The 18277-nt window shown below is 40.9% G+C and overlaps 1 pseudogene; it reads left to right on the top strand.

The window, feature by feature from the left end:
- The window catches only part of LOC124016488, a 126431-nt pseudogene that overhangs the window by 106032 nt on the left and 2122 nt on the right, over positions 1–18277 (top strand).

Here is an 18277-nt window from a genome sequence, read left to right on the forward strand (position 1 = left end):
CGTCGGTAGCCCTGCCCCCTGGTAAACAGTGTATGATTCATTTTAAGTCTAATACTGTGGATAATGGAGTCGCCAATGACTAGAGTTTTCAATTTGTCAGAGCTAATGGTGGGAAGCTTCGGCGTCTCAGACCCCGCAACGGGAGGAGTAGAGACAAGAGAAGGCTCGGCCTCTGACTCCGACTCGCTGCTTAATGGGGAAAACCGGTTGAAAATTTCTGTCGGCTGAATGAGCAACACCGGTTGAGCATTCCTACAGCATTTCCTTCCAGAAACCGTGAGAAAGTTGTCCGGCTGCGGGGACCGTGCGAGGGGATTTATACTAACGTTAATATCTGTACTTACTGGTGGCACAGACGCTGTTTCATCCTTTCCTACACTGAAATTACCCTTGCCTAACGATTGCGTCTGAAGCTGGGCTTGTAGCACAGCTATCCTCGCCGTAAGGCGATCGTTCTCCTGTATATTATGAGTACAGCGACTGCAATTAGAAGGCATCATGTTAATGTTACTACTTAGTAGTAAGGTTGTTGGAGGTCCTGACGAACCATGTCCAGATAAAGCGTCCGGAGTGAAAAAGTTGAGGGGAAAAACAAAAATATAAACGGTAATTAAAAAGTAAAAACCGTAAAGTTGTCAGGTAGCAAAATAGGTTGTCAACAAAACGCACAGCAACACGTAAACAAGTCTGCCATCTGTTTTGTCACCAAAGCCCCATATACTACCCACCACTGTGACCTGTATGCTCTCGTTGTCATGTTTGTCATTTATTATCATGTCTTGTCCCTGTGCTCCCCATTCTATTCGTTTCCCTCTGCTGGTCTTATTTGGTTCTTTCCCTCCTTCTATCCCTCTCTCTCCCCCCTCCCTCTCTCACTCTCTCGCTCTCTCTTCTCTCTATCGTTCCGTTCCTGCTCCCAGCTGTTCCTATTCCCCTAATCATCATTTAGTCTTCCCACACCTGTTCCCGATCCTTTCCCCTGATTAGAGTCCCTATTTATTCCTTTGTGTTCCGTTCCTGTCCCGTCGGTTCCTTGTTTAGTATTCACCATGCTGTGATTGCGTTTCGCCCTGTCCTGTCGTGTTTTTGCTGTGATTGTGTATCGCCCTGTCCTGTCGTGTTTTTTGCCTTCATCAGATGCTGCGTGTGAGCAGGTGTCTCTGTCTACTACGGCCTGCGCCTACCCGAAGCGACCTGCAGTCTGTGGCCGCTTCTCCAGTTATTCCCCTCTACAGACTAGAGGATTTCTGTTATTCCCTGTTTGGACTTAAATAAACTCTGTTTCTGTTAAGTCGCTTTTTTGGTCCTCTTTCACCTGCATGACACTCGTTGGCTGGCCCTTGCTTCATACTCGCCACCAAACCCACTGGTTCCAGGTCATTTACAAGTCTCTGATAGGTAAAGCCCAGCCTTATCTCAGCTCACTGGTCACCATAGCAGCATCCACCCGTAGTACGTTCTCCAGCAGATATATCTCACTGGTCACCCCCAAAGCCAATTCATCCTTTGGCCACCTTTCCTTCCAGTTCTCTGCTGCCAATGACTGGAACGAACTGCAAAAATCACAGAAGCTGGAGACTCATATCTCCCTCACTAGCTTTAAGCACCTGCTGTCAGAGCAACTCACAGATCACTGCACCTGTACATAGCCCATCCAACTACCTCATCCCCATACTGTATTTATTTATTTTTTATCTTGCTCCTTTGCACCCCAGTATCTCTACTTGCACATCTACCATTCTAGTGTTTAATTGTAATATTGTAATTACTTCGCCAACATGGCCTATTTATTGCCTTACCTCCCTTATCCTACCTCATTTGCACACACTGTATATAGACTTTTTCTACTGTATTAATGACTGTATGTTTTGGTTATTCCATGGGTAACTCTGTGTTGTTGTGTGTGTCGAACTGCTTTGCTTTATCTTGTCCAGGTCGCAGTTATAAATGAGAACTTGTTCTCAACTAGCCTACCTGGTAGTTGAATAAAAAAGGTGAAATAAAAATCACCAATCAGCATAGTCTTTGCTTGTGTGTATCCATTACGTGCTTAACCAATTAAATGAATGTTATTATTAAGAAGTATGATGTAAATAATAATAATATATGCCATTTAGCAGACGCTTTTATCCAAAGCGACTTACAGTCATGTGTGCATACATTCTACGTATGGGTGGTCCCGGGGATCGAACCCACTACCCTGGCGTTACAAGCGCCATGCTCTACCAACTGAGCTGAATGAATGACTGCCATTGGGCATGCCAATGAATAGATGTTCACTGATTGCTTTATCAAAAAGCAATCACATTGCATTTCGACTAGAATTACAGTATACATAGCACCTCTGCACAACAAAACCTCAATATCACCGGTCATTCAAAGGAGATGGAGCTTTAACATGTCGGTCCAACCTTACTAATTTATTTTTTCGGTCCAACCTTATTCATTTATTTTTCATTTCTAATACTCGTCTTCATGCAGTTTTAATGACTTTCTGACTCTTGAGGAATAGAACATGTAAAGTGAAATGAAATAAGGCTTCTGTCTTGTAACCGTCTTCATTTCTCCTTGGACTTGCAGATCAATTACGAAGCGGGATCTCCCAAAAGCTCCTTCTTGGAAGGGCATAGGTAAGTGAGACTGCATGCATGGAGGTTTCAAGTTTTAATGTCCCGTGCACAAGTACAGTAAAATGCTAGCTTTAAACCCAACAATGCAAGCATTTCGCTACACCCGCAATAACATCCGCTAAACTTGTGTACACGACCAATAAAACTTCATTTTTTATTTGGTTTGCAGTAATCGATATCAATGTAGTACTAAAAATAACATAAGGTAGAACAAAAACACACAATAAATAAAAATAAGAAGAACACAAAGAAAGCTACAGGGTCAGTTCCAATACCATATTTAGAATGTGTAGGGATACAGGAGTAGTAGAGGTAGATACAGTGGCGTGAAAAAGTATTTGCCTCCAAAACCTAATATTAGATAAAGGGAACCTGAGTGAACAAATAACAACAATTACATACTTATGTCATAAACAAAGTTATGCAACACCCGATGACCCCGTGTGAAAAATAATTGCCCCCTTACACTCTCAATAACCGGTTGTACCAAATTTAGCTCCAATGACTCCAACCTAACACAGAATTCTACAGGAGAATGTCATGCTGCAAGACAACTTTTTTTACAGCACTGCATGTGTAAGGGTATGGTGACTAGGCAAGTTGCACTCAAATATAAAATGTATGAAATACAAAGTATTTTCAAATACTTTGTTTTCTTCACCTTATCTGGAGTGTACCTTTGCCACTAGGCAAGGCCAATCAAGCCCAAATAAAGTATTTGAAATGATTTCAAATAGTATTTGAACCCAACTCTGGTTGCATTGCACTGAATCTTAATGGGCATCTTGAATATGTGTAGACTTTTTTTCAAAACTTTTCCACTCTCCGTTCATATTTTATTGTTTATTTGTAGAGACAGCCATGAATGAAGGAGAGAGGGATAATAGGGGAAGATGGAGATTTGACAAGGCCGGTGGGGCGTCGAGACAGATGGAATGACACACGAGTGAGACAGGCGAGAGGTGTCGCTCCCAGTTACACTAACCGATGGGCCTTGTCACAATCTGTGAAGTTTGAGCTTTTCACACAAAGCAATGCAGCACCCTTATATACATTATTAGTAATAATATGATCATTTGGTTATTTAGCTTAGCCACAACCTGTTAAGCTAGCGCCTTCCACACTAACAACATACCATCCTGTCTTATACAGGACTACTAATAATATAATATGGTAATTTAGCTTAGGCGCTACCTGTGTCGCTGGCGCTTTCCACAGTACTAGTATACAGTATATTTGTTGGTAATTGATGAGAATTATACTCAAGCTCAGCCCTAGAATGCACATTTGTCCTAATAAATTCAGGGAACTGAACTGACTTCCAGTTGATCTCCGGGTGGTGCAGATCAAACTGTTAATTTTAAAAGTTATGACCTTGCCCCAGTTACCTGTCTGGTTATTTTAATTTAATTAGAGACTCTCGTAGCCATCACACCAGAGCCAGTGTTACCATTATCAGACCGCTGCACGATAGGAGCATGGCTGGAAAAAGCTATTTTCTTAACACTGGTGCAGAGGAATGGAATGGTGTACCAAACCATATAAAATCCATCCCTACGCGAGGAAGTTTTATGATAAACCTTAAAGGGATAGTTCACCCAAATGACCAAATAACATATTGGTTTATGACAACAATCTATGCGTTGGTTTAGTTTCTTTGGGACTGTTCCAAGTGCATTTGTGGCACAAATCCCATTCAAGTTATGGGACCGATAGTAGCATTTTTCGCACATCATATTCAAAACATCTATACGTGACTTTGTTAAGCTTCACAATCAATTTTCGACACTTTTGGATGATTTGAAAGTTATGCATGAAAAATGCTAATATCTGTCCCATGACTTGATTAGGATTTGTCCCACAAAACCATATCATGCATTGCTGTCATACCTTGTCCATAGACTGCTTACAGGGTAAGGAAACCAATTTTGTAATTTGGTGAACTATCCCTTTAAGAAATGGTTTATGAGCTAAATGTTTTAAAGCGACAGAGGCTAAAAGAAAGTATCAATGAACGTTACTTGGTCATCTATTTTATTCGGTTTGCTCTTTCTTCCCTATTGATGATGTATTTTAGATGTATTTTGTTTTCATGTTGTATATTTTGGTTTTAAAGTATTTAAGAGGACCACAATGAAAATACATTTTTAAACTCATCCTCCATGATTGTAATGCCATTGCACTGTATCCACGTGTGTGGTTGTATTGTGTTTAAATGGTCCCTCCAAAAAAAAGATCTATGGTAATTTAGTGTAGCCACAACCTGTGCAGCTAGCACTTTCTACACAACGCAATGTAGCATTCACTCTTGTGCAGTACTACTAATATGATATCATTTTGATGCATACATTTTAGCAGACCCTGTCAAAGCAACTTACAGTACACTGGGTATAGGTTAACTGTATGTGGCCCATGCAGGAATCATACCCACAACTATTGTATTGCAAGCATCATGGCATAATTGAGCCATTGGAACCACCAATAGTAAATTGAGGGTTAGGGTTAGGGCTAGCTTACTGCTGAGCATAGTGTGTTTGAGAGGTTTTTGTTCACTAGCAGGAACCCCTTTCATCTTTGATATTTGTCTGTGTTTGTTTTTTAATGTTCAGCCAACATTCTTCCTACCTATCGAGAGGTTTTGCAGTGTGCTAATTCATAAAACATAAATAGCCTTTTTTTTCTCGACACAATCACTCTGCAATTTGTTTGTTGGAACTGCCCTCAGCGCACGACCCCGGTATGCACTAAATAATTTACAACCAAAATACGGAGAATCGAGATTGGAGAAACAGGCGGCAAAGTTATTTTACAAAAAGGAACATGGCTCCACTAATATTTTTAGACAAGAAAGCGAAGGTGGTTGGGTACTTTCACAGCATCTTCCAAAAAACGGACACAAAATCTACCTTTGAATGATCAACATCAATCTAGCGCCATCTTTACAGTCAATAAAAGCCTTATTTGTAAAACCGTGTTTTTGTAAATCGTCTCCCTCATCCCCAACCACCCCCTGCCAAATACCCCTTGTGTTCAAATGTAAACAGCATCTCATTTTCTGTTTTATCTCTAATTATCTCCTGTCATTTTCTCGCAACAGGAGTCTTCTGAAATCGGTGGAGGAGGAGCTAAACCAGAGGTAGGCCCAGCTATGTCTTTCCTTCCCCATTTTTCTCGTTTTTACTCCCCCTTCTTTCTGTCTCTCTTTCTCACTGAAACTTTCTTTCTTTCCTATCCTCTCTTCTCATTTCTATCTCTCTATATAGGACAAGGCTCAATTGGAAAAATAAATGTGACTTCCCTGGATAAATAAAAGTTAATCTTATCGGTCTTCTCTTTCTGGACTATTTTATTCTCATTCCTTTCCCCTCATATTTTTCCTCATCTTCAGCCTCGCTTTCTCATCCCCTTACTTTTCGCTCTTCCTCCCCCCACCTCTCTCTTGCACTACTCAATATTTAATGTGACCTAACCTCCTGCCTCTGTGCTTGTCCGAGTGAAATGGATGACTAACTTTCTTTAGAACCACGTCCGCGGAGACCGGGGTGATTTCTCACCCTTGCTGAGGCGTTAAAGCCGTATGCCCAGTTATAGCGCAGAGGGACTGAAATCCGGCGGATGTCCGCTATTGTTTATTGTAATCTTTGTCTCGTTGCGGCTAGCGTGGTGTGCTGCTAGCATCCATTAATTCTCAGCATTAGGGTAAAAAAAATACACCTCATGCAGGAAAGATACATGCACACTGATTTCCAATACACAAGTGACGAGCAGTTGCTAGATCAGTTTATGCTGTATATAGCCAACTCCAGTGTTCGTTGTCTTGCCACACGTGACGTTTGGTAAGACAACACAAATGGATAGCTAGACCCGGTTAAAAATAAGGCGTTGACTGTTTCAGGTGCCTTCTCTACTTTCATCTTTGTTGATGAAATGGCACTCAAATGTTGACCGGTTCACTACTAAAGACGTCAGCATGCTTCAGTCGGCTGGGCGAACAGCACGAGTGTGCTCGCATACTCCCTCAAAAGACCGTTGCTTGAAAAACAAGATAAAAGCGGAAATAGTACAGTTTGTTCGTTTTGAGACGCCATAGTCAGTATACGCTTCCTCAAAGTAGTCCGAATGAATCCAAAATAACGCAAGAAATATCATTCATTTTGCCGAGGAGATCTTAGTTGTGCAATACATCCAAACTAAGGTGTTTGGTGCAGTATTTCTCAACCAAAATAATTGCATGAAAACGAGCCACCGCTCGTTGAATGACAACAGACTGAGGAACCCCTACTGTTGAACAATCACTGATGAAGGGACATAGACTTCGGCTACCAACTTCAGTTTGCCTCAAGAAAAATAATGTGTCCCTGAAAAAACCCTCACCGAAGTCCAAAAACAAACACATTATATGCACAAACTCCGATTGGTTACGGTTGGGAAGAATGCGGACGCCTTAAGCTGGACCTCACATTTAAATGAATAATGGTGTATATCATCACATTTCACTGTTGAAATGTTTTGGACACGAGGTGCCTACTAACAATTTTTCTACATTGGACAGGAGAAGAGCATGCATCTGGAATGCTGAAATTCTGTTCAAAAGGATTGTTGTTATGGGGTGGATCTTTCTTCATCTCTCATAAGCCCTTAGAAGTGAGTCCTCAGCTGATTCTGAGCCACGATTGAGAAATGTCTCTACCACTGTACCTCTTCAGTTCAATACCACTACAAATAATTGTATTGTATTAATCCCAGAGGGGCAACTATAAAGGCATTAATAAAGTTGTATTGAATTGAAATGTACATCCCTCTTCTCCCTTAGGGGACACGAGACTCATTTAGATGGTGGTGATGACATGAGTATGGTGTATGTGTAATGATGGTGGTGACCATGATGATGAAATGCAACAGTAAGTCCTACGGTCTTCAACCTCTTTCTCCTTTCAACTTAACTGTCCTCTTAACATTTCATCTATAAATTGTATCTATACATTTTTTGTTATGCAAATTATAGGAACTGGCTACTCTACCAGAGGCCAGGTTCATGTTCATTAAGCGTTTCTTATTGGACAAGTCCAGGTAGCCCGTCTTTTTATTTACTGTGTTTTCTTCCATTTGATGCCTTATAATGCCAAATAGTGCCTAATGAACGTGACCCAGGATATACACTGAGTGTATGAACACCTGCTCTTTCCATGACAGACTGAATCCAGGTGAAAGCTATGATCCCTTATTGATGTAACTTGTTAAATAAACTTCAATCTGTGTTGCCTAGTAAAATAAAGGTAAAAAAAATATTTTAAAAAAGATGAAGGGGAGGAGGCAGGTTAAAAAAAGATTTTGAAGCCTTGAGACAGTTGAGACATGTATTGTGTATGTGTACCATTCAGAGGGTGAATGGACAAGACAAAAATATTTAAGTGCCTTTGAACAGGGTATTGTAGCAGGTGACAGGCCCACCGGTTTGATACAACAGTTTCCTGTGTGTATCAAGAATGGTCCACCACCCAAAGGACATCTAACCAACTTTACTCCTGTGGGATGCATTGGAGTCAACATGTGCCAGCATCTTTGTGGAATGGTTTTGTTGCCTTGTAGAGTCCATGCCCTGACGAATTGAGGCTGTTCTGAGGGCAACGGGAAGGGGGGTGCAACTCAATATTAGGAAGGTCTTCTTAATGTTTTGTACACTGTATATGATACACAAATAAAGGTATAACTATTAGTACAATAGGTTGTTCTAATAGTTATGCCTTATCTCTCTCTTAGTGCCAAGGGCTCTACAATGCGGCCCAAAGAGCTTCCACCACCGCCTCCCAACGTCAAGGTATGTATTCTTCAAATTACTCTCATTGTCCATATTTTGAGACTGAGAGCGTAGTGTTTTCTCACATATAAACCTGCAAGATGATCTATTTACTACAGTGTACACACAGGAATCCTTTTGTGGCACCACTTTAAATTGAACATAGCACAACATTTGTTTCTATTTCCTATAGCCCTATTGTGTGCAATAGAGCATAATATTTGAGGTATTTCTTGGTGTGACTTTACATCTAATGATGATGTTTACATGTTGACGTGTGTGCTTTGATGCCGATCCTGTAGCGTTGGGGGTCAAATCAATTTCAACGTATGATTTTATTTTACAAATGTAATTTGTTTCAATTCAGTTGACTTCATTAAATAGGATATCAGGGTTCTGGTAAATTCCCATCTCTTTGTTTTGTATTTTGCTCTTAGCCCATTCTCATTACACAGGATGTTGCCAACTCCCCTGCACACCATGGCTCCCCTGCACACCATGGCTCCCCTGCACACCATGGCTCCCCTGCTCACCATGGCTCCCCTGGTGACCATGACAACCACGGGGGGACCATAAAGCGTTGTCCAGCCACCGAGAGCCCCGCCCGCTCTGCCACCCATGTGCCGCCCAGGCCGCCGCCCCCCAGACTCCCCCCGCACAAGCAGCTTAGGTAGGTAACATAGTTTAAAGGCATGCTCACAAACTGAATGAGTGCATTCTGGGAGATGTAGACAATTCTGTCAGAAATGCATTAAGGTGGGTTTTCTTATCTTCCCTGCACTTAATTGGAGGACCAAAGCTGTGGTCCCTTTGAATGAATGAATCAATGGGTCGGTGGGTGAGTGAGTCGAATGAATGAATGAATCAGTTAGTCACTTCAATTCATCACAATACCAACCACAATACCAAACCTGGACCACTTAGACAATAAGTGTGATGATGCTGAGATAAAAGCTACCACTGTTTTCAGGGATCTCTCCTTCCTCCTTCCAACATCCTCAAGAGGCTCCGCCCCACCTCCTCCCTGTCCTTAGCCAGTCAGCTTTTCCAAAGTGGACCCTGTGGTTGCCAGCTAGTATTTATAGCCTGTCAGTTTAATTAGGAGCAGTGGTGTGTCTGGTGTTGGCATGCGATAATGTCACACACCCTCTCTGCCACATGAGTCACCCTCCAATACACTCACACAAACTTCCCCAGTTTCCACATCCTGTCCACTTCGAGCAGTCTGGTGGCTTTACTTCATCTGCATTTGACATGAAAGAACTGGACTAGTACCAGGGCTATTCCATCCTATTGCATTCTCATGTCCTGTTGTTTTCAGATATGTCAAGGTGAAGGAGAAGAGACGAGGAGTGGACGCCACTTTAGACTATTGAGACATCTTAGTTTAGTCACTGTGGTGATCTTAGGTCTTATCAGTGTCTTGTTTCAGCACAATTGTTGTAATTGCTCAGTTCCCACAGAGCCACATACTCTCTTGCTTCCGTTTCACTCTCCACAGCACTATTTAGATTGTGGCTATTGGGGAATCATTTAAATAATGTAATATTTCTAAATTAATCAATAATTAAGTTCCCTCCTAACAGGCAATGGGTTCAGCCCATCAGAAGTGAGCGGGGATGCTGGTGTTGCCGAGAAGCAGTCTACTATGCCACCTTGTGTCACCACGAGGAAGGACAGGAAAGAGATTCCGGTAACATCATAGTCATTTAGCCTTGGTCAGAAGCTGTGCGTAAAAATTGGTGGCGACACTTTTGGTGAATTTTCTGTATATAATGCACTTGAAGTGGATTCTGTCAAATCCATAGTGCATTATAAGACTTCCTGTAAGCATTATGTGTTAAACATATAGGTAGTAAAGTGCATTATATTGATAACCGGTCATGGCTGTCATTAATTCATTAATATCTATAATGAGGTGTTCATTATGTACATCATGTGTTATTGCATAATCTATTCATAATGCATTGGTTCATAGAAAGTGTTATTTAAAATGTTTCTGACCTTTTTGCATTTTTACATACTAACTTTACTATGTGTTACCTGAAAGTAATTTATTTGGTGAATAATTAATGTAAATTGTGATTAATTCATTAACATGTCCTAACAGCTATGATAAGACTTAAATTGTCATTGCAAGATAGATAATTATGCTGTTTTGCATTATGACTAAACATAAATCTTCTCATTCTTCTTAGAAGTGGATTTTTATTTGCACCCAGAGCTCTGAACAAAGAACATTTGTTATATGTTTACCTCATTAGTTACTCGTTAATAAGCAACGACTCATGATTTAAAGATCACTTATAGTTCACTTAAAGTGCTACCGTGGTTTTCCCAAGATATTACAGCACTGATAGACAGAGTGATGCCATTGTTAACGCACAGCTCAATAGAACTCTATAAGATCCACATATTATTTTCATATTTAATAATATTACAGTATAATATGCAGTATATTTTAACTATGATTGTTAATTATTCTACACTTGGTATGATGATGTCATTTCCTGTTTCCTCAGAAACCAATCAGTAATGGCCTTCCCCCCACGCCAAAAGTCCACGTAAGTCTTAACACCCCTTACCTGCTCTTACACACACGCATTGTCAAGTAGAAAACTATAACTCTGTACTGCAGGAAAAAGCAAATGAGCACTAAGATACTGAAACAAAAGCACAAATGTGTTGATTACACATTCATTATCTAAATAATTTATGTGAATTGTAATTAATTCATTAGCAACCTAAAAGTAGTAGTGTTGAGTTCATAACACATTTGTAATTACCGCAACCCTCGAGCTAGAGATCCTGCCATAACTTTGTTTTAAAATCTATTTATTATATTGGACTGAATTTATAAAGGGTTTTTCCAGGTGCTCTACATTGATCAACTATAACTAAACATCTACATTCTGTTTTCGCTGCACAGATGGGAGCCTGTTTCTCCAAAGTCTTCAATGGCTGCCCTCTAAAGATCCACTGTGCGGCGTCATGGATCAACCCCGACACAAGAGGTGGGCCTCGTGCCAATTCATTTCTGTCTAACTGCTGTGGACCCTGATTCCATCAATTGCAGATAACAGGAAACTGTATTTATGCTGTATTTTAAGGACAGATCATGTGGATTTGTGTCAATGTTCAATGACAATGTCTGCAAGGGTGTGGGGTGTGCAGGTTCTGACAGACGGAGCACTGTTAATATTTTGACCAAACCCGCTGTGTGGTTTACCTTTATCTGCAATTGATTGGATTACTTTATTTTCAGTCTCGCGCTACCAGGTGTCCCACTGTATTCTTGTTCGAGAAAGGCTTGGAGAAACCTAGAACAGGAGTCTAAACTAACTTGACTTTCATCTTTGTCTTACCCTATGTCTTATTTGCAGTTTGCAGTTTGCATGCATACTATTAGTTTCCTTCTTAGTCCTAAGCAATGTGTGTATTGTCCAAGTTTTACTTAATAATTGTTTAATTCTCTGTTTTAGACCAATACCTGCTATTCGGTGCCGAAGAGGGCATTTACACTCTAAATCTTAACGAACTGCATGACTCCTCCATGGAGCAGGTCAGTGTCTCGTTATTTCATTTGAATGATCTTTTTGTCAGTAAATTTCAATTGTTCTAACTGCTTCCAATGTTTTTACAGTGTAATGTATTAAACATAATCTATGTATTTATGTGAAGGGTGAAATATTCTCTGTCACATCATATTCCAAATTATAGTTAAATTTGAATGCTTGCTTCTTTGTGACGTAAGTAAAGGATTTGAGGTTTGATCCACAAGGATTTGAGGTTTGATCCACAAGGTTTTATCCATAAGGATTTGAGGTCTGATCAACAAGGTTTTATCCACAAGGATTTGAGGTTTGATCCACAAGGATTTATCCACAAGGATTTGAGGTTTGATCCACAAGGTTTTATCCATAAGGATTTGAGGTTTGATCCACAAGGTTTTATCTATGAGGATTTGAGGTTTGATCAACAAGGTTTTATCCACAAGGATTTGAGGTTTGATCCACAAGGATTTGAGGTTTGATCCACAAGGATTTGAGGTTTGATCCACAAGGTTTTATCCATACGGATTTGAGGTCTGATCCACAAGGATTTGAGGTTTGATCCACAAGGTTTTATCCATAAGGATTTGAGGTTTTGATCCACAAGGATTTGAGGTTTTATCCAGAACTGGTCAATGAGACACGGATTATGATTTCATTTGACCACCTACAGAACTATTAAAAACAGATACATTTTTTTACATTTCCTAGCTCTTTCCCCGGAGGTGTACGTGGCTTTATGTCATGAGTAATAATCTGCTCTCCATATCTGGTAAGGATTCATCATAGAAACCTGTATTGCCACACATTGCTAATATATCTCAACAAATAACTGTAGTGCACACAAAGTTTTACGTTGTTTGTTTGTAGTTTCCAGAATAGAATAGATTCTCCAGACACATCATTTAAATGTACCTTTCTCCACACACAATGACTGTGACAGACATTAAAAACATAAATCCTAAGCAACAATCTGTCATCAAGAGCATTAGTCTAATTTTATCATGAAATATGCACTTGTAAATGTAAATTCTACTTGTCAATACTTGCTCCAGATATACAAGCAGTTAGACGATGCACTTTTTGGTTGAAAATTAAAGATATTATAATTGCCTTCAAAGCATTCAAAAGGTGTGTTCGTTGTGTTTTTTGGCAGGAAAAGCCTCGCAGCTCTACTGTCACAATCTGGCGGGTCTGTATGAGCACGCTCGACAGATGCAGAAGCTGCCAATGGCCATCCCCACCCACCGGCTCCCAGACAAAATCATTCCAAGGTAAGAAGATGGCGATGCATCTGTGTGTAGGAGTTTTCTGTGGGTAGAGTGTTATGCAGGTGAATGAGGACCCAAAAGCGACTTGGCGAAAACAGAGTCTTTATTCCAGTAAAGGAAAATAGGCAATACTCCTAGACAAATCGGAGCAGAAAACAAAACATAAAAAACTAATTCCACTCGTAGTGACGAGGACAGACAGGAGACTCGACCATAAACTGTAGGTTGCCTCGGGAAGGCACCGACCGTAGCAGACTCAGACACCTGCTCACACGCAGCATCTGAGGGAAACAAGACACAGCACGGCGAACAATATACAAGGATCCGACAGGACAGAAACGGAAGACAAGGGGAGAAATAGGGACTCTAATCAGAGGACAAGATAGGGAACAGGTGTGGAAAGACTAAATGAGTGAGTAGGAGAATAGGAACAGCTGGGAGCAGGAACGGAACGATAGAGAGAGGAGAGAGAGGGAGGGGGAGAGAGAGGGATAGAAAAAGGGAACGAACCTAATAAGACCAGCAGGGGGAAACGAACAGAAGGGAAAGCATAATGACAAGACAATATAAGACAAAACATGACATAGAGTCCTACTTTTGAGACTTTGTTATTGTGGTTTTTAGGAAATTTTCCGTCTCCAACAAGATTCCTGACACCACGGGATGTCAGAAGTGCTGTGTGGGTGAGTAGTCATGGACATTCTCTTTCTCTCTCTCTCTCTCCCCTCGGTTTTCATCTCTTTCTACGTCAGACCCACTACTTTCCAACAAGTTGCTACATAATCTTGCTACAAGATTGAGAGTAGATGCATCACTTCACTACATGTAATAAACACAATAGTTCTCCATTCCCCTTGTAACCAATTAGGAGAATAACCTCTTCAACTGGGTACCAATAGTAGAAAGGTCTTTGAAATACATTATTGTGGTCCCAGCTTAGTATGATTGACAACCCCGGCTGACTACCAACTATTCCCCCTTAGTGAGAAATCCTTACACGGGCCACAAGTACTTGTGTGGAGCCTTCCAATCCAGTGTGGTCATGTTGGAATGGGTGGAGCCCATGCAGAAGTTCATGCTCATCAAGGTAAGAATTTTTGTGCCTGTGTGCATTTATTTAGCCATCTCCATCAGTTTGCCAGGCTCACTCTCCCCAAACCTTTGAGGAGTGCTGACAGCCCATGTCATAGCCATATAAGAGTTTGGCCATTGAGGTTACAACCAAAAACAAAAAAGCATTGACAATAGCTATGCTAAGAGTATCCGGGGAAGAATTGACTCATAACAATCCACAACTTTCCCCTAACTGCCCTGTTAAATGGAGGTGTTTGAGATGCTAAGAGACATCCCTTTACTTTGTAGCCTACATGCTAATGGAAACACACTTCCCTCTTCCTAAAAACACTGACTTCCCCCTGCCCGCTGGCACTGGAAGTGTTTGTGTTTGAGATAAGCATGCTAACCCACCAACATAGACTAAGCTACCCTTGCTTTGTAACCGACATGCTAATGCTTACCCTTTTATTTATGTTTTGTTCTATATATATCGTACATGTTGTCAATAATACTTTGATTGTAAGCCAACCCCGTCTACATGCCTAATGCTAACTCTCCTCCTCCCAAGAATAATGATTTTGAGATTAGCATGATAACATGCTAGAGTCTAGACCATGTAGCATAATGACAATGCTAACCCTGTCTTCCTAACATTGACAAGCCTAATGCTAATGCTAACCCTCTCCTCCTAAGAACATTGACTTTCCCCTGCCCTGCCCGATGGAGGTTTTTGAGATGCTTGTGGTGCCCGAGCACCAGTACCCCCTCATCTGTATGGGCGTTAGCAAGGGCACGGAGCTCAACCAGATGGTACGCTTTGAGACGCTGGACCCCAACACCGTTTGCCCCTGGCTCAAAGAGTCCGGTAAGGTCTCATTCAAACACTGACCTTGACTCCTCATTGATATAAACTTGACACAACTCTAGATTTTAGTGCTCCTTTAATATGCAACTTCATTTAAATAAAAAAAAACATTAAATATCGTCATTTTTTAAATCCCCATTATTCTTTTTCTTTTTTTATCGTAGCACACACTGGAGACTGACGTTCACATTCTACACATTGACCTTACTGGAAATGGTTAACTTTTCAAAAGTGAACAATTATAGAGAAAATATAGTCCTATATCGTTGTGCACCTTCATAATGGAAAATATTTGACGTTAATAAAGCAACAGATGGAATGGTTAGTTGAGGTTTTTATGTTTAATCTCCTCCTAGACACTCCACAGACCTGTGTTACCCATGTGACTCAACTGGAAATAGACACCATTCTTGTCTGCCTGGATCGTGAGTCTAGCAGCATGTCTTGACTATCCAAAAATCTGATTTGTATTGTAATATTATACATGCATTGTACATTAATTGTATGCATTGCTAATAACACTATGACAATATATTAACAGTGTATAATGTTTTATCACTGAGCTGTCCTTTAAATGACATGGGGGAAACTCACCTCAATAGCCACCCCGCCTGGATGGACAGCAGCCATTTTGTGCCTGGATGTCTTCAGTCTCATGTAATAACATCATTGTTTAACTTCCATATGTTATTTTCCCCCTCAGGATCCATTAAGATTGTGAATCTGCAGGGGAGGCTGAAGTCCAGTAGAAAGCTTTCAGCTGAGCTGACGTTTAATTTCCAGATTGAGTCGATAGGTAATCGCCCTTGACCCCTTTGCTAGAGATGAGCTAAAACACACACCCACACACACACACACACACACACACACACACACACACACACACACACACACACACACACACACACACACACACACACACACACACACACACACACACACACACACACACACACACACACACACACACACACACACACACATGTATCAACAGCTATAGAATGGAGAGCATAGTATCACAGTCATGTTATGATAAATGACATTTTGGTAAAATTTAATTTTTCATACGGTATATTAAACATGAATCTTTTCCACAGTCTGCCTTCAAGACAGTGTTCTGGCTTTCTGGAGACATGGCATGCAAGGACGGAGTTTCAAATCTAATGAGGCAAGTTGTGTCAATGCCCCGGCGGACGCAATAACTGTATATAACAATATACAGTTGAACTGTTTATTGTTGTAATGTTTTTTTAATGTATTCGTTATTTTACCAGGTAAGTTGACTGAGAACACGTTCTCATTTACAGCAACGACCTGGGGAATAGTTACAGGGGAGAGGAGGGGGATGAATGAGCCAATTGTAAACTGGGGATTATTAGGTGACTGCTGGTTTGAGGGCCAGATTGGGAATTTAGCCAGGACACCGGGGTTAACACCCCTACTCTTACGATAAGTGCCATGGGATCTTTAATGACAACAGAGTCAGGACACCCGTTTAACGGCCCATCCGAAAGACAGCACCCTACACAGGGCAGTGTCCCCAATCACTGCAGTGGGGCATTGGGATATTTTTTAGACCAGAGGAATCATGTCAAATCATGTCCTACTGGCCCTCCAACACCACTTCCAGCAGCATCTGGTCTCCCATCAAGGGACTGACCAGGACCAAACCTGCTTAGCTTCAGAAGCAAGCCAGCAGTGGTATGCAGAGTGGTGTGCTGCTGGCTCAAAATATATGATGAATATGATAATGACTGCCATGACTTGACTATTGGATCTTGTCCATATTCCCACCAAATTACACAGGAAATGTCCAACAACACCAGGATATTCCGACTCCTAGGATCAGACAGGTGAAAAATCCATTTTTAGATTGAGGCTAAATCCGTTTAGCAAGTATCATCAACTACAGTAGATTCAGCCTGGAGCCGATTTATTTTCATGAGCGGATGCTCAGGGGGCCGGAAAATAATTACAAAGAATTTGTAACCTGCAAATTGACCACAAGAAGCCCAAACAGATATAATATTTGACTAAAACATAATCATGTCAAACCTTGCTTACATTTGTATACAATCACATACTGTTACTGTGTATCTCTCTATTATGCGTGGGAATACTTTGTAACAGATTTCCAAAATTAAAATCACTTGGAGCTGATTTGCTGTTTTAAAGTCTTATGTCTGACAATAAAATAATGTGTTATAAATGTGTTATTTTAATCTTGTTTAACCTATAATTCACTGGATCACAATTCCAGTGGGTCAGAAGTTTACATACACTTAGTTGACTGTGCCTTTTAAACAGCTTGGAAAATTATGTACATGAGTGTATAGTTATAGTGACTATGCATATATGGTAAACAGAGAGTAGCAGCACCGTAAAAATAGGGGGGGGGGGGGGGCTCACAATGCAAATAGTCCGGGTAGCCATGATTACCTGTCAGTTTAGTTCGTCTTATGGCTTGGGGGTAAAAGCTGTTGAGAAGCATTTTTGTCCTAGACTTGGCACTCCGGTACAGCTTGCCATGCGGTAGTAGAGAGAACAGTCTATGGCTGGGGTCTTTGACCATGTTTAGGGCCTTCCTCTGACACCGCCTGGTGTAGAGGTCCTGGATGGCAGGCAGTTTAGCACCAGCGATGTACTGGTCCGTACGCACTACCCTCTGTAGTGCCTTGCGGTCAGAGGCAGAGCAATTGCGGTATGAGGCAGTGATGCAACCAGATGCTCTCGATGTTGCAGCTGTAGAACCTTTTGAGGATCTCAGGACCCATGCCAAATATTTTTAGTTACCTGAGGGGGAATAGGCTTTGTCATGCTCTCTTCACGACTGTCTAACTGACATAATTTGAGTCAATTGGACCATTTAAAGGCAACGCTATCAAATACTAATTGAGTGTATTTAAACATCTGACCCACTGGGAATGTGATGAAAGAAATAAAAGCTGAAATAAATCATTCTCTCTATTCTGACATTTCACATTCCTAAAATAAAGTGGTGATCCTAACTGACCTCAGACAGGGAATTTTTACTAGGATTAGATGGCAGGAATTGTGAAAAACTGAGTTTAAATGTATTTGGGTAATGTGTATGTAAACTTCCAATT

Source organism: Oncorhynchus gorbuscha, linkage group LG26 (assembly GCF_021184085.1).
Source record: "Oncorhynchus gorbuscha isolate QuinsamMale2020 ecotype Even-year linkage group LG26, OgorEven_v1.0, whole genome shotgun sequence".
In the NCBI taxonomy this organism is placed as follows: Eukaryota; Metazoa; Chordata; class Actinopteri; order Salmoniformes; family Salmonidae; genus Oncorhynchus; species Oncorhynchus gorbuscha.